Raw genomic sequence first — 23,304 nt, forward strand, 5'->3', positions numbered from 1 at the left:
ACAAAACTTTCTATACATATTTGCCCGTGATAGAAGTGGTCAGAAAGTTACTTTTTGGACCTGAATGCCAAAACATTTAGGAGATAGATGAGCTCAAAGTTGACCCATTTGCATACCCCACTATAGCATGAGACATCCATGTCTTTCTTCATCACTGGAAAAGATAAACGTTTTAATTTATATATTTTAAAAGCATACAGATAGGGTTGTCAAACAAATGTATAATTCTGTACTAAAAGAAATCACAACTAAATTAGGATTTTTTTGCCATTCGCGTATATTGTCCAACAATCTATAATGCGTAAACTCAATGTCATAGTTTATACCCAATTTTAAATAATCTGAGGTGGTATGTGTTGTGCCTGCTTTCAGTTGAGACACAGCACTGAAATGCAGAGTGGGTGTCGTGTTTTGGCTGATAAATGTACTAAAATAGGAATAACATTTACATTTTAACTTTAACATGGTAGCACTAAGATGGTTGGAAAGCCACATATCAAATAATGTTGACTTGAAAAAAATAATTAGTTTTAAATTATACTGTCAATATTCCTTAGGAAACCTATAGAAATAATAGACATTCCCATTTAGGTGCACGTTCAATGGTGGGTTGACCTGCGGCCATCTTTGTGGTGGTAATTGGAAGTTAAAATGTTAATGCAATTTAAAATTAAACGATGTACCAGCTAAATTACACTGGTCTGAATAGATATGTCCCTTCTATGAATTCTATTTCTATGATTGAAATGACACCCACCCTGTATTCAAGAGTATGTTGTGTCTTTATCGATGGGGGGCACAACACAAACACCTCAGGTGATGTAAAATAATAGGGTCTAAGCTACAACATATGCAGAATTTTTGTTGTTGTTGTTGTTGTTGAGTTTATGAGTTTTTAGATAATTGATGTAAAAGGTCAAAAAATGACCACATTTTATAAAATAAACAAGAAATTATAAAATAGTTTGATAACCCTTAAGCTTTTTTTTTTAATGTGGGTAAATACATTTAACTATTAGTCAAAGGCATTCTATATAATATATCACATGCGATGAACCTAGTATCCTGATTCCTGATTTCCATCAGGAAGAAAATAGAACAACTTCAACCACAAGATGGCAATAATGTAACATGTAATCTGTGTCTCCAAACTGGTTCTTCCATGCCTGGCAGGCAACCTGTATATTTGGAAAAAGAGTGCAAAACAACACTTCAACACAGCTCTACCTTCCCCTAGTAGGTAAAAGCTGTGTGTACCATAGTAACATAGATGCCAGCCAGTATCCATATGTCATATACCTTTTCAATCCAGGAGGCTCTCCTTGATAAAAATGTAAATCATTTGTTAAGGTTATCACTAAGGTTATCAAAGAAAGGTAGGCTACAGACTCAAAAAGCATGTTACATATATTGTCGTTGTATGTGTCGAACTGTTTTGCTTTATCTTGGCCAGGTCGCAATTGTAAATGAGAACTTGTTCTCAACTTGCCTACCTGGTTAAATAAAGGTGAAATAAAAAAATAAAATAAAAAAATATGTGGAATCTCTTTGTTCCAGTTAATTTCCTGCTCGGACAATTGCTCTTTGCTGTACAATGATAAAAGATATGCCTAAATCATATTTATGAGATTGATTCCACCAATGGGGCGGTAGGTAGCCTAGTGGTTAGAGCATTCGACAAGTAACCGGAAGGTTGCAAGATTGAATCCCTGAGCTGACAAGGTAAACATCTGTCATTCTGCCCCTGAACAAGGCAGTTAACCCACTGTTCCTAGGCTGTCATTGAAAATAACAATGTGTTCTTAACTGACTTGCCTAGTTAAATAAAGATTTAAAAAATATATATATTATTTGTTTGATTCAAAGTGTGGTGATCTATGCTATCCTTGTGGTAAAATCTGACAAATAACATGACTGAGACTGTTGCCTATAGCCTACTCTCTTGTACATAATAATGGGCTGCATAATGTTTCTTCTGTACAATACCTCTGATTGGTTGTAATCTGCAATAACACAATCTCATGTTGCCAAATCTATTCATTATCCTGATCTCCCCATCTATGCAAGTCATTAAATGTCAATGAGAGTGAAGATAGACCTGCATGTTGAGAATGAAATATTAGTGTCCAATCACATTTGATTGAACTTTTGATAACTTTACAAGTTAAATAAATAACTTTGATAGAGGACTGATTAAGTGAGTGTATTCAGCAGAAAATTTAAAATGACAGTGCAGGAAACCACATAGCATCCAGGCCTACCTGATGTGCACCCAAACCAGCCTTTATTTCCCAGAGGCTATGGTTATTTCATTAAAGCGGGGTTCCCCAATAGGCGGCCCGCAAATCATTTTTGTTGTTGAACATAAACAACTAAAATCACCAGGAAATCAGCTCAAAGTGACATATTTGATTGGATCCCAATGTAATCAAGAATCAAGAAATGATTCTATATCTGTTTGGGATTCTTGTAGTCAATTGGCAGTGTACAAATGATTTAGAACTATGTTCCGGCCCCACGACCATCCACTCAAGGAAAAAACGTAGTTGGGGACCCCTGGATTAAAGGGTTAGATCATTCACAGCAGAGTTTTGGTTCTCCTTCAGTAAAGCTTGAAAGATAATTTAGTTTACTGTTTTGTCACTAAATACATGCATACTGTTTATGAGTATGTACATTTAATTGGGCAAGTTATTGACTTTCTGAAACGAGTTCCAATATGTGTGAGAAAATACTTTCAGGTTTGATGTTTGGGAGGGCAGGGATTAATTCTTCACAGGGACAGGGAGAGTGTGGCAGAGTCAGGAGTCAGACCTGAGCTAACTCCCCCTGTTTACCGTAAGGAGCCATGGATGGAATCAGAGCTGTTGGCGAAGCTGAGGGTGGAGTCTGAGAGGGTCGAGGAGTTATTGGACAGATTGGAGGAGAGTGAACGGATGGGAGATGAGGAGACACTCGAGGTGTTAATAGAATTGGAGGAGAGTGAAGAGAGAGAGCAGTTGATTTGGCTTAGTATGCAAGGCATTCGCCCTGAGGTGCGTGTCCCCAGCCTGGTACCACCAGTGTCGGCACCCCGCACCAGGCTGTCTCTCCGTCCCATCAATACAGAGTCTCCCGCCTGCCCGGCGCCGCCAGAGTCTCCCGCCTGCCCGGGCCGCCAGAGTCTCCCGCCTGCCCGGCGCCATCAGAGTCTCCCGCCTGTCCGGCGCCGCCAGAGTCTCCCGCCTGCCCGGCGCCGCCCCTCGGTCCAGTGGAGTCCTTTGTTAGGGTTCCTAGGCCCAGGTCGGCGGCGAGGGTCGCCACTCAAAGGACGCTAAGGAGGTGGACTAAGACAATGATGGAGTGGGGTCCATGTCCAGCGCCAGAGCTGCCACCGTGGACAGATGCCCAGACCCTCCCCTATAGGTTTAGGTCGTGCGGTCGGAGTCCGCACCTTGGGGGGGGGGGGGGGGGTACGTTCTGACCATAGTTCTTGTGTGTTTTCCTTGTTTTAGTGTTGGTCAGGATGTGAGCTGGGTGGGCATTCTATGTTGTGTGTCTAGTTTGTCTATTTCTGTTTGGGCTGATATGGTTCTCAATCAGAGGCAGGTGTTAATCATTGTCTCTGATTGGGAACCATATTTATGTAGCCTGTTTTGTGTTGGGATTTGTGGGTGATTGTTTCCTGTCTTTGTGTTCTCTGCACCAGATAGGACTGTTTCGGGTTTTGCCACATTTATTGTTTTGTAGTGTGTTCATGTTGAGTTTCTGTCATTAAATAGCCATGGACACTTACCACGCTGCGCTTTGGTCCTCTCCTTCCCAGGAAGAAAGCTGTTACAAACTACCACAACAAAAACTACAACAATATTGTAATAGGATTGTGGCCAACAACATTTTTCACATGCTCACGTGTTTTCTATCATTGATATTAAGCATGTAACATGAAATCCATAAGCAACAATTATGTAATATATTAAAGCATTGTATCAATTAATTTTTTTGTGAAATATTCCGTTACCAACATTTATTGCAAAAGCTGCCAAAGGTTTTGGCAAAATGTTATGTTTAAAATTGTTGAAATAGATATCCTCTGGATATTCCATCTGCCTGTCCTGTGTGTTTAAAAAAAAAAAAAAAAGACTCCACAGTGAGCCCTGCAACTGCTCATGGTTATACAAGATGTATTTGTGTCATTTTGAAAGGAGAGGAAAATCAATGACTTTTCTGGAGTAAGTTTCCTCTGTTTGACTCTTTCCTTTATGAAAGTTACTTTTTGAATAAATGTTTTTAATAAAATACAAATCTATTGCTTCTTCCATATGTTTGCGTTGCCTTCTTCGTTTATACTGAATGTAAGGTGACATCAAGGTCACCCCAGTCTCCTTTGCTCCCAGCCAATATTACTGTATGCTATTAGAACATGTTCTTATTAATTACCCAATTGAGTCACTCCATTTATAGAAATATATTCTCTGCCTTTGACCTTCAGAGTCTTTCCTGTGCAGAACTTTGTAGTCCATGTGATGTATAGTTAATGTCCTATTAGAGACATTTTTTAAGTACTTGACAAATGCATTTGGGATTTTTTTTCCTTCACATCCACAGATGTATGGAACTGCTGAAGTAAAAAGAGTCACTAAACATCTCATGGTGAAATTGGTTGTCCGTAGCCCCAAGAAAAAGTGCTAATTTGAAATTGGAGCAAGCAAGTGTAGTCTACGTAGTTATTTAAAAAACAGAACTTACAGCAATCCTCCCACAATCCGACCGGTGCCTGGAAGTGTTGGCATTACCTATTCATCAGAAGAGACTTGCCACTCTCTATGGAAATGAAATGCTAAAACATCCAATCACTTCCTGGAGTTGCAGAACTTACATGACATGTGCTCAACCTCATCCTTGGAATTATAATTTTCTAATGTATTCTCCTTGCATATTTGAATGTGGTTTTCAAGTGGACCACACCACAACCCAGTTCACAAACAGGGATGACATAGTAATAAACAAAGTATTGATAAAATTCTCCAACAAAAGAGGCATACCTTGTATGTCCATATGTCCATAAATCCTTAATAGTATGATGGCACAAAAGGAGCGATTGAGCGTTTTGGAAGATTGCTTATTCAATATTGTTCATGTGGGTGAGGAGTATGCATCTCTGTTGACAGAGGTGTCATGCCAATAGGAGGCACAAGGGCACGTGCCCCCTCAGATTTGTTCTGTTTTATAATTTTCCAAATGTTGAATGAATTACTAAACTTCATTTTTAAGCCCACATTTTATCATCATTATTATTATTATTTTTATCTAGCAGCTGTAGTTGCGGAAGGGGCACACTGACTGGACCAGGCAAAGACTACCCCCCTTAGATATGCTGGACAGGACGTTAGATACTCTAGTGTGTGCAGAAAGGATTGTCAGTGGAGGATGAGAGAGACTGGTGTGTGACCATTTGATTTGATTTTATCTGCTGGTGATGGACAGGACTTCCAAGAGGTACGTTTGTAAATGTATTTGATCAAGCTACTGTATGAATTCCATTGATTCCTTCATGATGAATGAATACAACAAAAAAAATGTTTTGTTGTTTCTCTGTAATACTAGCCACCTAGCAATTAGCCAGCTAGACCTCCCATCCTCATAACTAGCTACCTGTCATGTATCTCCCCAAGGAGAAGTGGGTGTGGAGTCAGGCGCAGGAGAGAGCAAACTTCGAAAAAGGGCGTTTTATTATACAAGTCCAAAGAACAGGAACAGGACTATAACAGTAGCCTCAAAACAACCGGACACCGTCCAGAAAAAAACACCTGTTCAACAGAACACAAGAAAACCCAAACAAAATGACAGCTAACGTAACAATCCTGCACAAATCCCAGAGGGTATGGCGAGATTAAAATACCCCTAATTACACCAAATCGAACACAGCTGGAATACAAGACAGACATAACCAAATGAAAAGGGAAAAGGATCGGTGGCAGCTAGTAGACCGGCGACGATGATCGCCAAGAGCCACCCGAACAGGGAGAGTAATTTTTCCAACAATTGTTTGCAGACAGATTATTTCACTTATAATTCACTGTATCACAATTCCAGTGGGTCAGAAGTTTACATAAACTAAGTTGACTGTGCCTTTAAACAGCTTGGAAAATTACAGAAAACGATGTCATGGCTTTAGATGCTTCTGAGTCAATTTGAGGTGTACCTGTGGATGTATTTCAAGGCCTACCTTCAAACTCAGTGCCTCTTTGCTTAACATCATGTGAAAATCAAAAGAAATCAGCCAAGATCTCAATAAAAAATTGTAGACCTCCACAATTCTGGTTCATCCTTGGGAGCAATTTCCAAATGCCTTAAGGTACCACGTTCATCTGCACAAACAATAGTAGGCAAGTATAAACATGACCCCACGCAGCTGTCATGCCGCTCAGGAAGGAGACGCGTTCTGTCTCCTAGAGGTGAACGTACTTTGGTGTGAAAAATGTAAATCAATCCCAGAACAACAGCAAAGAACCTTCTTGTGATCTTGTGAGGATCTTGTGATGACGCTGGAGGAAACAGGTACAAAAGTATCTATATCCACAGTAAAACGAGTCCTATATCGACATAACCTGAAAGGCCGCTCAGGAAGGAAGAAGGCACCTCTCATGGGGACAAAGATCATACTTCTTGGAGAAATGTCCTCTGGTCTGATGAAACAAAAATAGAACTGTTTGGCCATAATGACCATCGATATGTTTGGAGGAAAACGGGGGAGGCTTGCAAGCCGAAGAACACCATCCCAACCGTGACGCACGGGGGTGGCAGCATCATGTTGTGGGGGTGCTTTGCTGCAGGAGGAACTGGTGCACTTCACAAAATAGATGGCTTCATGCGGAAGGAAAATTATGTGGATATACTGAAGCAACATCTCAAGACATCAGTCAGGAAGATAAAGCTTGGTCGCAAATGGGTCTTCCAAATGGACACTGACCCCAAGCATACTTCCAAAGTTGTGGCAAAATGGCTTAAGGACAACAAAGTCAAGGTATTGGAGTGGCCATCACAAAGCCCTGACCTCAATCCTATAGAACATTTGTGGGCAGAACTGAAAAAGCGTGTGCGAGTAAGGAGGCCTACAAACCTGACTCAGTTACACCAGCGCTGTCATGAGGAATGGGCCAAAATTCACCTAACTTATTGTGGGAAGCTTGTGGAAGGCTACCTGAAACGTTTGACCCAAGTTAAACAATTTAAAGGCAATGCTACCAAATACTAATTGAGTGTATGTACACTTCTGACCCACTGGGAATGTGAAGAAAGAAATGAAAGCTGAAGTAAATCATTCTCTCTACTATTATTCTGACATTTCACATTCTTAAAATAAAGTGGTGATCCTAACTGACCTAAGACAGGGAATTTTTACTTGAATTAAATGTCAGGATTTGTGAGAAACTGAGTTTAAATGTAGTTGGCTAAGGTGTATGTAAACTTCCGACTTCAACTGTACATTGTAGTAAAAAGTTGTTTCAGGTGTTTGCAAATGCACAATTCCAAAATTCCAGAACCCCCCCATCCATCCTCACATACTTTGTGCGCCCTATAAAATAATGGGTGCATGACGCCCCTGTATGTTGAAGACGCATGGCTCATAGGGATATTATCCAATGCATTTATCCAACAGTTATAGTTAAACAGAGGGTTTATTTGGAGTCATCTGCAGCTGCAAAATGCTAGGTGGATAAGGTGAGATGTATCTATTGGCATTATCTTTCTTTAAACTATGCTCTTGGTTCTCTTCCGGTTCTCAGCCCTTGTGTGATACATGAGAGAAGGATCTTCAGTAATTTTCTCTTTGCACTCATCTCACTGTCCTTTTGGTCCCCAATGTCATATGGCAGCTACTGAGAAACAGTAAAGTGAGTTGAGCAAAATATGACCAAAGAGCAAATGATAAAGAAATGATTGGTGATCTGTGAAGTTCATCCTTCAGTAGTCTTTTACTGTGCCTGTTGTGACATATGACAGAGCTCTGTGCACACTGGCCCTGGGTCAGCTTACTATGACTCCCCGCTTGGTGGCTCTAAATGGATTCAAATGTCAGCTGAACAACAGAACATCTGAGGTTTTTAATATCCAGCTCGATGTACAGTAAACCACCGTCTGCCTGCCTTAGGTAGCAGTGGGATTTACTTTACGTCAATTTCATATCCTTGCTGCTTTTATGTCTCCCTCTTCCCTAAAAAGACATATGCCCTCTTCTTCCCTCAATCTTCATGGACCTCTTCTCATCTTCCCTCAATCTTCATGGACTATTTAAAATTTCAAGTTCAAGGACTGCCCGTTCCACTCGCCATCAGGAGTTAGAGCAGAACCTTCGTCCTGGATCAGAAGATGCAGCCAGTCACAGTCCTATTATCTCCCGGGTTAATTATACCCCTACAACTCACCAGAACTTGCAACCTTCCCAAGTTCTCTCATGCTCACCCCACAATTGTTCTGTATCTAATCCTGATTTGGCCTGCTCTTTGAGGAAGTAAAATAAAACTGATGTGGAACAAACTTATATTACACCTGAGTAAATAAAGGAACATTGAATACTGGATGTCTTATGATCATGTCTGTGCTATGTGCCACTTTAGCCAGCTGACTTGTAACAGACGAAGCTTAGGTCAACTTGCCTTTGGCATTTACCTGCTCTGTACTTGGCACTGCACATGCTGTTGGGGGAGGTCTTGCCCATGGGGCTGAAGTTTGGATTTGGGAGTTTGTACTGCAAAACAGGAAGCTAGATTCAGTGCATTGATGTTAGAAATGTTTTGAGTGAGCTGGCTAAGGTTATTTGCCTGGAGATTCTGTTATAGCTGGCAACTGCTTTTTCCCTTTGCCATCATCGTTCATGTATTTTTTTATTTTTTTACTGAACAGACATGGCCTTGTATGACAACAGTGGTAAAAACTGAAGGAGAACAAAACACAATGAAAAATGTGTGATTGACAGACTTGTTTCAATTGTCTGCTGTATGGATATATGCATAGAAAAATGTGATTTCCCAATCTGTAATTGACTTCAGTTTTTTTGAGTCAGTTTAGCATATGACTTGTTAGGTGCAGGTTTGGTGAGGACACAGGTTAGTCAGTTAGCGAAGGAGAAATGGGCAAGTATATAAATGGAACCACAAGAACAGCTTTTCAAGCTCAAAGGGAGTTACGTAATGGACTACCCTTAGAGAGGGACTTTGTACACACCTTTGTGCACTTTTTTTTCTCCATGAAAAGCCTCAAGGACACCTTCCTCAAACCACTCACAGTTTCTCACTATTGTGCTTTCTTCGTCTCGCCGTTCTCCGAATAATTGATTTTACAAATTGCAAGCCATGTATCATTTTTTAAGGAGTGTGAAGATCAAAGAAGCAACAAAGGCTGCACAATTCTTTATGGTAATGATACTGGCCAGGGACTGACTGGCATCTCCTGTCTAGTGGTTTAAAGCAGAACGCATGCTATGGGGATGAAATAAAACATCACAGCCTCCAACCATTGCAGTCATTTTAACTCTAAAATGAAAACAGAGCAGGTGGAATTCAATAGTCAGAAATCAATTACCACCTCCCAACCCTCCCCACACACCCTTGCCATATGCTCACGACAACATTTTTCTCTATAGGCCTACTCCTGATTTGGCTTCTTTAAATACATTATGTCTTATATTACAGAGTAAAAACCTCAAATGTAATGGTTATATCTGTTCACTATCGCCATACCCTTTATTGACAGTTTATAGGCCCTCTTAGTTTTCACTGGGAGAATGGTCACCTTTTTATTATGATGGAATTTATCTCAACTATCTCAACTCATTAATAAAACCATTAGGAGTGAGTGGAGGATTACCTGTCACATGTGAGTGTAATTGATGTCAGTGAACGGGTGACTAACACAGCGGCCGTACAGCATCCCATCACAACCACCCCACCTTTCCATCTGATAGTCCTATCATAGGCCACAGGCCTCTGTGACAGTATAGATACCACCCATGAATTATAGTGCCACTGAGGCGCACAAATGCCCTTATCAATAGACTCACAGGCGGACCCATGGAGAGGAGAGCCACATCAACAGCCTATTAATGTCTGTTTTTCAAACAATTATTCATGCAATGTCTGTTAGGCAAATCCTCCCTACATTTTACCTCCATACTGGTATGTAATCATTTATGGAAGACACTGGTTTTTTTTTCCAGAGCACAGCGTTTTCCTGCTTTGCCAGCTTCCCTTACTGTCATTATATCATGGAGCTGAAACATTTAGAATGGTCTCCCCTTTCTGCTGATGAACTAATTGTAATCACTTGCTATAATAATGCCATTCAAATGCAATACCCAGGGGGTCATTACTGGGCGTTTGATATAGTTGTCTGTACTGGTTAAACCATCAAAACACTGCTTTATCAAATACCACACCACAGAAACGGCATCCCAGAGCACGATTTAAACACAGTACAGTGTAGGTGTGAAAAACATGACTGGGAAATGGGGAGCTCTCTTTCATTTTGGTAGGTTTTAAGAAGGGTAATTTATTGTTTTTTTTAACATAATTTTCACATTCTGTCATAAAAAGCACATCTTCGAACGCTGGCACAGACTGGAATATGTTCCAGGATTGATCCAACAACATTGAGGAGTTTACCACATCAGTCGGCTTCATTGATAAGTGGATCGATGACATCGTCCCAATAGTGACCATACGTACAGTAAGTACGCACATATACCAACCAGAAGCCATGGATTACAGACAACATCCGCACTGAGCTAAAGGCGAGAGCTTCTGCTTTCAAGGAGCGGGACACTAATCCGGATGCTTATAAGAAAACCCGCTATAACCTCCGATGAGCCATCAAATAGGTAAAGTGTCAATACAGGATTAAGATCGAATCCTACTACAGTGGCTCTGACGCTCATCGGATGTGGCAGTGTTGGCAAACTATACCACCAATTAAATGGAAACTCAGCCACAAACTGCCCAGTGGCGCGAGCCTACCAAATGTGCTAAATGCTTCTATGTTCGCTTCGAGGTCAAGCAATAGTGAACCATGCATGAGAGTGGGGCCAGAAGGATTACCAGGACGTGTACTCAGAGCATGCACTGACCAGCCGGCAAGTATCTTCAATGACATTTTCAACCTCTCCCTGACCCAGTCTGTAAAACCTACATGTTTCAAGCAGACTATCATAGTCCCTGTGCCCAAGAATGCCAAGGTAACCTGTCTAAATGACTATGGCTCAAATCAACACCATCATCCCAGACACCCTGGACCCACCCTAATTTGCGTACTGCCCCAACAGATCCATAGATGACACGATCTCTATTGCGCTGCACACTGCCTTCTCCCACCGAGAGAAGAGGAACACCTATGTGAGAATGCTGTTCATTGACTACAGCTCAGCGTTCAACACCATAGTACCCTCCAAGCTCATCAATAAGCTCAGGACCCTGGGACTGAACACCTCCCTCTTCAACTGGATCCTGGACATCCTGATGAGCCGCCTTCAGATGGTAAGGGTAGACAACAACACACCCGCAACACTGACCCTCAACACGGGAGACCCTTAGGGGTGCATCCTTTCCTGTACAGCCTGTTCACCCACAACCGCGTGGTCAAGCATGACTCCAACACCTTCATTAGGTTTGATGCTGATGACACAATGGTGGTAGCTGATCGTGGACTACAGGAAATGAGGCTGTAGTGGAGCAGGTCGAGAGCTTCATGTTTCTCGTGTCCACATCACTAAGGAATTAACATGGTCCACACACACCAACACAGTCGTGAAGAAGGCATGATAACACATCTTCCCCCTCAGGAGGCTTAAAATATTTGGCATGGGCCCATCAGATCCTCAAAACGTTCTACACCGACACCATTGAGAGCATCTTGACTGGCTGCATCACCACTTGGAATGGCAACTACTTGGCATCCGAACACAAGGTGCTAAAGAGGATAGTGCGTACAGCCCAGTACATCAAAAGGGCAGAGGTCCCTGCCATGTAGGACCTGAAACCGGGAGATATCAGAGGAAGGCCCTAAAGATGGTCAAAGACACCAGCCATCCAAGTCATGGACTGTTCTCTCTGCTATCGCATGGCAAGCAGTACCAAAGCACCAAGACTGGAACCAACAAGACCCTGAACAGCTTCTACTCCCAAGCCATTAGACTGCTAAACTGTTAACCAAATAGCTGCCTGGACTATCTGCACTGACTCTTTTGCTGCTACTGTTAATTGTCTATCATGTTGCCTAGTCACTACCCTACCTACAGTGCCTTTGGATAGTATTTAGACCCCTTGACTTTTTTCACATTTTGTTAGGTTAAAGCCTTTTTCTAAAATTGATTAAATAGTTTTTCCCCCTAATCAATCTTCAGACAATACAGGATTTTAGAGTCAGAGGTCCTGAGAGCTCTGGAGCAGGTTTTCCTCAAGGATTTTTCAGTATTTTTCTCCGTTCATCTTTCCCTCGATGACTAGTCTCCCAGTCACTGCCGCTGAAAAACATCCTCACAGCAGGATGCTGCCACCACCATGCTTCACCTTAGGGACGATGCCAGGTTTCCTCCAGAAGTGATGCTTGGCAATTGGGCCAAAGTGTTCAATCTTGGTTTCATCAGACCAGAGAATCTTGTTTCTCATGGTCTGAGAGTCTTTAGGTGCTTTTTGGAAAAATCCAAGTTGCTGTCATGTGCCTTTTACTGAGGAGTGGCTTCCGTTTGGCTAGTCCACCATAAAGGTCTGGCACCGTGTTATGCCGTGAGGCGCACGGTGTCCCCGGTGAGCAGGCATAGCCCGGTGCAATACATAGCAGCGCCTCGTATCGGCCGGGCTAGAGTGGGCATCGAGCCAGGTGCCATGAAGCCGGCTCAGCGCATCTGGTCTCTAGTGAGTCTCCTCGGGCCGGGGTACATGGCACCAGCCTTACGCATGGTGTCCCCGGTTCGCCAGCACAGCCCAGTGCGGGCCACCTCGCCGCACTGGCCTGGCTACGGGGAGCATTCAACCAGGTAAGGTTGGTCAGGCTCGATGCTCGAGACCTGCAGTGCGCCTCCACGGTCCGGTCTATCCGGTGCCACCTCCACACACCAGCTCTCCGGCGACAGCCCCCCACACTAGACTGTCTGTCTCTCCGTCTCCTCCCTACAGGTGCTCCCGCCTGTCCAGCGCTGCCAGAGCCTTCCTCCTGCCCAGCACTGCCAAAGTCTCCCGTCTGTCCTGAGCTGCCAGAGTCTCCCGTCTGTCCTGAGCTGCCAGAGTCACCCGTCTGTCCTGAGCTGCCAGAGTCTCCTGTCTGTCCTGAGCTGCCAGAGTCACCCGTCTGTCCTGAGCTGCCAGAGTTGGCCGTCTGTCCTGAGCTGCCAGAGTCGCCCGTCTGTCCTGAGCTGCCAGAGTCGCCAGTCAGCCAGGAGCTGCCAGAGCCGCCAGTCATCCAGGAGCTGCCAGAGCCCCCAGTCAGCCAGGAGCTGCCAGAGCTGCCAGTCAGCCAGGAGCTGCCAGAGCCGCCAGTCAGCCAGGTGTTGCCAGAGCCGTCAGTCAGCCAGGAGCTGCCAGAGCCGTCAGTCAGCCAGGAGCTGCCAGAGCCGTCCGTCAGCCAGGAGCTGCCAGAATCGCCCTTCACTCCGGATCTGCCGGAGTCTCCCACCTGTCCGGTGCTGCCAGAATCTCCCGTCCGTCTGGTGCTGCCGTAATCTCCCGTCCATTCGGGACCCGTGGCTTGGGTCCCCAGTCCGAGGTCGGCGGCGAGGGTTGTCGCGTTAAAGAGGCCATGGAGGCGGGTAAAGAGGCGGAGAAGGACTATGGTGGAGTGGGGTCCACGTCCCGTGCCAGAGCCGCCACCGTGGACAGACACCCACCCAGACCCTCCCCTATAGGTTTAGGTTTTGCGGCCGGAGTCCGCACCTTTTGGGGGGTACTTGGGTGGGTTGTCTATGTTCCTTTTTCTATGTTTTGGGATTTCTGTGTTTGGCCTGGTATGGTTCTCAATCAGAGGCAGCTGTTTATTGTTGTCCCTGATTGAGAACAATATTTAAATAGCCTGGTTTCACTTTTGAGTTGTGGGTGATTATTTTCTGTTTAGTGTGTGTTGCACCTGACGGAGCTGTTTCGTTTGTTCTCTTTTGTTACTTTGTATTTAGTGTTCAGTTCAGTTTATTAAAAGGATGAACACTTACCACACTGCGCATTGGTCTGACATTTCTTACTCCTCATCAGAGGAAGACGACAAACGTTACAGGTGGAGTGCTGCAGAGATGGTTGTCATTCTGGAAGGTTCTCCCATCTCCACAGAGGAACTCTAGACCTCTGTCAAATTGACCATCAGGTTCCTGGTCACCTCCCTGACCAAGGCCCTTCTCCCTCGATTGCTCAGTTTGGCCGGGCAGCCAGCTCTAGGAAGAGTCTTGGTGGCTACAAACTTTTTCCATTTAAGAATGATGTTCTGTGTTCTTGTGGACCTTCAATGCTGCAGAAATGTTTTTGTACCCTTCCCCAGATCTGTGCCTCGACACAATCCTGTCTTGGAGTTCTATGGACAATTCCTTCGATCTCATGGCTTGTTTTTTTCTCTGACATGCACTGTGGAACCTTATATAGACAGGTGTGTGCCTTTCAAAATCATGTCCAATCAATTGAATTTAACACATGTGGACTCCAATCAAGATGTAGAAACATCTCAAGGATGATCAATGGAAACAGGATGCACCTGAGCTTAATTCTGAGACTCATAGCAAAGGGTCTGAATACTTATGTAAATAAGACATTTCTGTTTTTGTTTTTTTCAAGGGGTCTGAATAGTTGCAATAGACTTGCAAAAATGTCTAATAAACTGTTTTCACTTTGTCATTATGGGGTATTGTGTGTAGAATGATGAGGGAAAAAATAAATGTAATCCATTTTAGAATAAGGCTGTAACACAACAAAATGAGGAAAAAGTCAAGGGGTCTGAATACTTCCGAATGCACTGGAAATGCCAAATAAAGTAACAGGGTTGATTATTTCATCTTAAATCAGCCACAAATTCCCTTGAGACAATGGGAATGGAAGCTTGTTGTTTGCAACAGTGAGTTGAAATTGAAAGCAAGCGTCACAAAAAAAATGTTTTCTTGATAAAACATTTCTTGCCTGTCGATCTATGGGTAACAGGGTCGACATATTATGCTCGACACGCTCAGTTTTCAACCACAAAACACCAAAAAATGCCCAAAAAGAGTAAAAGCTCACCTGCTTTTACACTATGACTATGACTATTACATGTTAAATATTTCACTTAGTTTCACTATATTAAAATGAGAGTTCAGTTCACCTAACAAAGTTGATTTAAAAAAATGAGGGTAAATTAATCCCTAATCACATTAAATAAATAATAATTTTACGAAATTACTTTGTCAAATCAACACAATAGCTATGGCTTTACAATGATTTGAGAAACTTGGAGAAATGTTGGGGTTATGCAGGTTAAAGCTTCCTAGAAGTGACGCAGGGTTGACAGAGGGACATGTCAAAATGCTGCATTTTGGCACTTTAGGAAGTCTTTATTCATATGAAAAAGTGGATTTATTTAATATAACAAGCTTTTAAAATGCAATATTGGTGCGCATTTCTACTTAAAATATAAACTATTTTCGTGGATCGACCAAACTATTAAAATAAATATGTAATAAAAAACAGACATCTCTGCTTTAGTGGGCCTATTTTGTTGGAAAATCTAAAGAAAAGCTTTAATCCATAGTTCATGCATAAGAAGACCTTGCTGAAAGAGGTGAAAGACACAGCATCATCATCCTGGGCTTTGATCATATGTCTATCATTCCCCTGCCCACTAACAGAAATGATCACTGTGTCAGCTAATTCTTCATTTCAACCACACTTTATAATTTATTGGATCATTTCTTCAGGGCTAGGATAATGAAATGTTTGCCAATATATTCCCCCATTTGCAGAGCTTTAAACTGAAAGTGTGATTCACTCATCATATCTTATTCAGGAAATGAAGCAGGGGTGTTTAACAGAGAAAAAAAGAGGGCTGTCATTGCAGGTTCAACACTACACAGTCTACACACCAGAATCATTGGCAATCACACACAAGTATAGATTAACTTCAAGAGGATAGACACAATTACGCAGGCACAATGCCAGGCCCCTTGAAAAAAACAAACCAACAGAACAACTAGCTACAAGACTTTTAAACACAGATGCAAAATATGTATTTACTGCACTTGATGACAATTATTCATAGAGCAAAAGTATGGTGTAAAAGGCTGTACACAATGCAGGGAATGAACCACACTATTTACCTAGATATCACTATCATAGAATTCCCATTGTGAATGACCAGTTTAATCTGCAAGTGTTATATGTCAGAGGAAATCACTGTAGCGATCTGAGTACCCTTTATTGGCAGTTTATTGGCCCTCCTAGTTCTCACTGGGAGAATGTTCAACAGGGGATTTAGAATTGTATTCATGAATTTCTAAGTGATTCAATACTTCAAAGCTAGTGGGTATTGATCACTCTCATTATTCTTCATCAGTTGATAATACTTCAGAAGAAAGCATTAATATTGTGTCACTACAGCTTCTCCAGCCAACACACAGGCAAGGTCTCTACTTGGCGAGACATTGACTTCTGAGTCGTTTGAAGTGGCTCTTTGCCAGAGCACGGAGACAGTGAGAAAATCCAAGCTTGTTTTTTACCCTTATTTTACCAGGTAAGATGATTGAGAACACATTCTCATTTATAGCAATGACCTGGGGAATAGTTACAGGGAAGAGGAGGGGGGATGAATGAGCCAATTGGAAGCTGGGGAAGATTAGGTGGCTATGATGGTATGAGGGCCAGATTGGGAATTTAGTTAGCAGATGGGAGGTACAATCCTTGCCAATCCTATGATAGTGGCTATGTTTGTAACTGTTTACAATTAGGCAAGCACTAAGAGGCATGATTGCAGGCATGTCCTTGGACCGCACTTCTTAAAATCTCACATGACTAACACATGATCAAAGCACCTGATTGGAAGTAGGGTAGCCTAGCAGCCTAGCAGGGTAGCCTAGTGGTTAGAGCATTGGACTAGTAACTGAATGGTTGCAAGTTCAAATCCCTGAGCTGACAAGGTAAAAACTGTTGCTCTGTATCTGAATAAGGCAGTTAACTTGGCCACTGTTCCTAGGCTGTCATTGAAAATAAGAATTTGTTCTTTTAACTGACTTGCCTAGTAAAATAGAGGCTTCATAGCACTTTTACGGACAGATGTGGTCCCTCTTATTTATCTTGTGTGTTTAATACAAACATGGATAAGTAATGGTCCTAAAAAAGAGATGCAATTACACTTTAAGGACATTAACTCCATTTCCAATATACTTACTTAACCATTTTGAGAGTGTTCAAAGAAAACTGTTGTGAGAATGGTGCACATTTGGAAAGGCAAACTGTTACTAATAAAGTGTCAATGAGACACTAAGGGAGAGGAGGGACATTAAATGTAAGATTATGTGTGACATAAAATGGTTGCCTTTACAGAAACAGACAAATAAGCTTCCAGGTATGTTATCTGATATAAACCACAAAGTACTTGTTTGTTTCAAACTGCAGTCTTTTAAAAGAAGCAAATCACTGGCAATGGTGACACCATAGGCCAAAACATAAAGACCCAGTGAGAACTAATTCCACGTGAGAGGAATTTATAAAAAGTCAGTTATTGTGTTTGATATGTTATGTCCCTACTTGGTTGATTCCAGGTGCAATCACAGAGGGGGTGGAAGTGAATTTGTTTCTTAATTTATTTATGTAAACTTGGCCTCCCTCCAGTTGAAGCAGATGATTTCATTTGTCTGAGCAGTGTGGCTGATTTAATAGGATTACATTCTGGCTGTTGGGAAATAAGCATTGTCTGTGTATCTCTGCCTCTGAACGTTTGGGCACATTTCTTAACCCATGAAGGCATGTACCTATTTCCTTTCTATCCGAGCATTTATAATCATCTGGCTGTTAGAAAAACAAAACCACATGATGTTATAATGTCCCCTGGGAAAAGAGGATGACCATATTTGCCCGGGGATTGGCAGCAGTTTATTGATTAACTGACCTGTGTAGGCAATATCCTGATAAACAGTACAGCATCAAATCTAAACACGGAACAGTTTAATCCTCTGAACCAGATCTCAGACGATAATCAAAAGGCACGAGAGTAACCATGGCTATGGGCAGCCAAGGAAGATACTGTATGCAGCATGTTGTGCTGAATACCTGTTAACAGCAACAAAGCCACACTAAAAGAGAGTCGTTGCAATGGATCTGTTTTCAGACTCCCTCCCCGGTTCCCTGTGGTATAATGCAGTAGATCCCCTGGGAGGGACAGCAGCTTCAGGAATGTACACATGCCGGGACAGATTGAACCCAGTACATCCACTGGGATGTACTCCAAATAACTCAAACTCTATTTGAAAATAAGTCCTATTCTCCCTAGTCAAACAAGTACCGTTACGATGTAATTAATTTGATTTGAGACACATCCGTATGCTAATGTGTACTGGGAAATAAATGGACTTTCAACACACCAAGCTAGCGAAATAGGTTGACATTTTCGGTTTGTGAACACAACCTTTTTCTTGTAATATTGTTTTGCAATTTTTCAAAAATGTTCCATCACCTTAAATTTTCAATACAATTATGCAAACTGACAGTGATGGATACAACAAATCAGAACTCAGCCTGAGTAAGTCAAGTAAATTCATCTAAATTATGTCACATTTCCCTAATTAAACTAGACTAAAACAGCCTTTGTCCAATACTACATACCAGTAAGAGGAAATGGCTCATGTTTCAGACCAGACGTTTAGCAATCCCCTTTAATAAACTCTGAGACCAGTATAGCCGTATTAGAACGGTTCTACTTCATGCGTGAACAAATACATAACTTAAAGTGTATCAAGAAGGATCTAGCTAATACTTTTATGTTAGAATTAAGCACTGCTGTCATCTTACAAGCACCACCCTGCACAGACAAGCACATGAGTGACTGTAGGACAGACCGAAGGAGACAGTAATCTGCATTTTATTCCCTAGCTACAGTACCTCAGCTGAAAAGCACCAGATATGACACTGGAGCATTGCAAGACCGGAGGAGCAAAGGGGGTGAAATTATCGAATATGATAGAGAGCGAACTGAAATCAGGTCAATTAGATTTACAGATATCATCAGATTTACTTTTCTGTCACTACTCAATTACTTCACCCTGGAGAGCTCCTTTCCTTTTACCACATTCCCTAGATAGGTCCATTTTGCAAGTATGTGTCATTTGACTGTAGGCAGAGTGATTCTTAACTTGTTCAAAGGTTCTGGAAAGAATAATTGAAATTACAAAATCCACCTCTCAACTATCAAATGGGAGGCTTTAGCAGTTGGACCACTTGTTATACCACTTAATGCCTGACCACCTACACACTGGCACACTCTGTGACTCTTAGCTCTGTTCTAGTGCTGCTAAGAGCCCACTCGGAGCTCCCCAAGCATGGCTGAATGTAGCACGATGTCAAACATAATGCTGACACATAATGTGGTCATTTAGTGCATGGCTGGCAGTGATGGCTTTTCAATTAATACAGCCCAAATGGCAAATATGCTCAATTAGCTTTAATGTGTTCTACTCTCTGATGAATGCAGAGCAAGTGCATGAAGATGATGATTTTATTTATTTCTGACGCATTGGTCCACCGTAACCTGTCATAGTTGCAATGAGCAGCAGTGTAAGCAGGATCCTTGTCCATTGTTTGCCTCCTCTTTCCATTTGTCACGTGAATGCTTACCTTTTCCCGTTGGTGTCAACATAAGCCATGGGCACTAAGATGGATTGTCGGGAAAAGATACAGCTGCCTCCAGGGAATGGCTATGTAAAGCATGAAATAAGGAACTGCCAACAAAGCAGAGCAGATGAAGACTGGATCAGCAACCAGAAAAAAAGATCCAATATATGTATGTATGTATGTATGTAGGTACAGTTGAAGTCGAAGTTTACATACACTTAGGTTGGAGTCATTAAAACTCGTTTTTCAACCACTCCATAAATGTTTTGTTAACAAACTATAGTTTTGGCAAGTCAGTTAGTACATCTACTTTGTCCATGACACAAGTAATTTTTCCAACAATTGTTTACAGACAGATTATTTCACTTATAATTCACTGTATCACAATTCCAGTTGGTCAGAAGTTTACATACACTAAGTTGACTGTGCCTTTAAACAGCTTAGAAAATTCCAGAAAATGATGTCATGGCTTCAGAAGCTTCTGATAGGCTAATTGGCATCATTTGAGTCAATTGGAGGTGCACCTACCTTCAAGGCCTACCTTCAAACTCAGTGCTTCTTTGTTTGACATCAAGGGAAAATCAAAAGAAATCAGCCAAATACCTCAGAAAAAAAAATTGTAGACCTCCACAGGTCTGGTTCATCCTTGGGAGCAATTTCCAAACGCCTGAAGATACCACGTTCATCTGTACAAACAATAGTATGCAAGTACACTGCTCAAAGAAATAAAGGGAACACTAAAACAACACATCCTAGATCTGAATGAATGAAATATTCTTATTAAATACTTTTTTCTTTACATAGTTGAATGTGCTGACAACAAAATCACACAAATTATCAATGGAAATCAAATTTATCAACCCATGGAGGTCTGGATTTGGAGTCACACTCAAAATTAAAGTGGAAAACCACACTACAGGCTGATCCAACTTTGATGTAATGTCCTTAAAATAAGTCAAAATGAGGCTTAGTAGTGTGTGTGGCCTCCATGTGCCTGTATGACCTCCCCACAACGCCTGGGCATGCTCCTGATGAGGTGGAGGATGGTCTCCTGAGGGATCTCCTCCCAGACCTGGACTAAAGCATCCTGGACTTGGACTAAGCCAACTCCTGGACAGTCTGTGGTGCAACGTGGCATTGGTGGATGGAGCGAGACATGATGTCCCAGATGTGCTCAATTGGATTCAGGTCTGGGGAACGGGCGGGCCAGTCCATAGCATCAATGCCTTCCTCTTGCAGGAACTGCTGACACACTCCAGCCACATGAGGTCTAGCATTGTCTTGCATTAGGAGGAACCCAGGGCCAACCGCACCAGCATATGGTCTCACAAGGGGTCTGAGCATCTCATCTCGGTACCTAATGGCAGCACATGGAGGGCTGTGCGGCCCCCCAAAGAAATGCCACTCCACACCATGACTGACCCATCGCCAAACCGGTCATGCTGGAGGATGTTGCAGGCAGCAGAACGTTCTCCACGGCGTCTCCAGACTGTCACGTCTGTCACATGTGCTCAGTGTGAACCTGCTTTCATCTGTGAAGAGCACAGGGCGCCAGTGGCGAATTTGCCAATCTTGGTGTTCTCTGGCAAATGCCAAACGTCCTGCATGGTGTTCGGCTGTAAGCACAACCCCCACCTGTGGACGTCGGGCCCTCATACCACCCTCATAGAGTCTGTTTCTGACCGTTTGAGCAGACACATGCACATTTGTGGCCAGCTGGAGGTCATTTTGCAGGGCTCTGGCAGTGCTCCTCCTGCTCCTCCTTGCACAAAGGCGGAGGTAGCGGTCCTGCTGCTGGGTTGTTGCCCTCCTACGGCCTCCTCCACGTCTCCTGATGTACTGGCCTGTCTCCTGGTAGCGCCTCCATGCTCTGGACACTACGCTGACAGACACAGCAAACTTTCTTGCCACAGCTCGCATTGATGTGCCATCTTGGATGAGATGCACTACCCGAGCCACTTGTGTGGGTTGTAGACTCCGTCTCATGCTACCACTAGAGTGAAAGCACCGCCAGCATTCAAAAGTGACCAAAACATCAGCCAGGAAGCATAGGAACTGAGAAGTGGTCTGTGGTTATCACCTGCAGAACCACTCCTTTATTGGGGGGGTCTTGCTAATTGCCTATAATTTCCACCTGTTGTCTATTTCATTTGCACAACAGCATGTGAAATTGATTGTCAATCAGTGTTGCTTCCTAAGTGGACAGTTTGATTTCACAGAAGTGTGATTGACTTGGAGTTACATTGTGTTGTTTAAGTGTTCCCTTTATTTTTTTGAGCAGTGTATAAACACCATGGGACCACGCAGCCGTCATACCGCTCAGGAATAAGACGCGTTCTGTCTCCTAGAGATGAACGTACTTTGGTGCGAAAAGTGTAAATCAATCCCAGAACAACAGCAAAGGACCTTGTGAAGATGCTGGAGGAAACAGCTACAAGAGTATCTATATCCACAGTAAAACAAGTCTTATATCGACATAACCTGAAAGGCCACTCAGAAAGGAAGAAGCCACTGCTCCAAAACCGCCATAAAAAAGCCAGACTACGGTTTGCAACTGCATATGGGGACAAAGATCGTACTTTTTGGAGAAATGTCCTCTGGTCTGATGAAACAAAAATAGAACTGTTTGGCCATAATGACCATCGTTATGTTTGGAGGAAAAAGGGTGAGGCTTGCAAGCCGAAGAACACCATCCCAACCGTGACGCATGGGGCTGGCAGCATCATGTTGTGGGGGTGCTTTGCTGCAGGAAGGTCTGGTGTTGGCTTAAGGACAACAAAGTCAAGGTATTGGAATGGCCATCACAAAGCCCTGACCTCAATCCCATAGAACATTTGTGGGCAGAACTGAAAAAGCGTGAGAGAGCAAGAAAGCCTACAAACCTGACTCAGTCACAGCAGCTCTGTCTGGAGGAATGGGCCGAAATTCACCAAACATATTGTGGGAAGCTTGTGGAAGGCTGCCCGAAACGTTTGACCCAAGTTAAACAATTTAAAGGCAATGCTACCAAATACTAATTGAGTGTATGTAAACTTCTGACCCACTGGGAATGTGATGAAAGAAAGAAATTCTCTCATTTCACATTCTTAAAATAAAGTGGTGATCCTAACTGACCTAAAACAGGGAATTTTTACTAGGATTAAATGTCAGGAATTGTGAAAAACTGGAATTTGTATTTGGCTAAGGTGTATGTAAACTTCGACTTCAACTGTGCCATATACAGACAGACAAGAGGAACGTGAATATACAGTACTGATAAACAATAAAAGGGGACATACTCCAGCAGCCATGTGAGACTACAGGCTCCAAGAGTGTTTTCCGGAATTGGATGTTTATACTGTATTGACTTTCTCTCTTGCTCTTACTCTGCCTGCACAATGTTTCTTCAGTCAATGAATAGTGCTTACATTTGTTTTTATTAAATTGTGTGGATTGCCTGAGATTATGTGATTGACTTCATACCCTTCTCTGTGAATTTACTTTAAACATGTGTACATTTTACAGG

The sequence above is a fragment of the Oncorhynchus nerka genome, linkage group LG13 (assembly GCF_034236695.1).
Source record: "Oncorhynchus nerka isolate Pitt River linkage group LG13, Oner_Uvic_2.0, whole genome shotgun sequence".
Taxonomy (NCBI): domain Eukaryota; kingdom Metazoa; phylum Chordata; class Actinopteri; order Salmoniformes; family Salmonidae; genus Oncorhynchus; species Oncorhynchus nerka.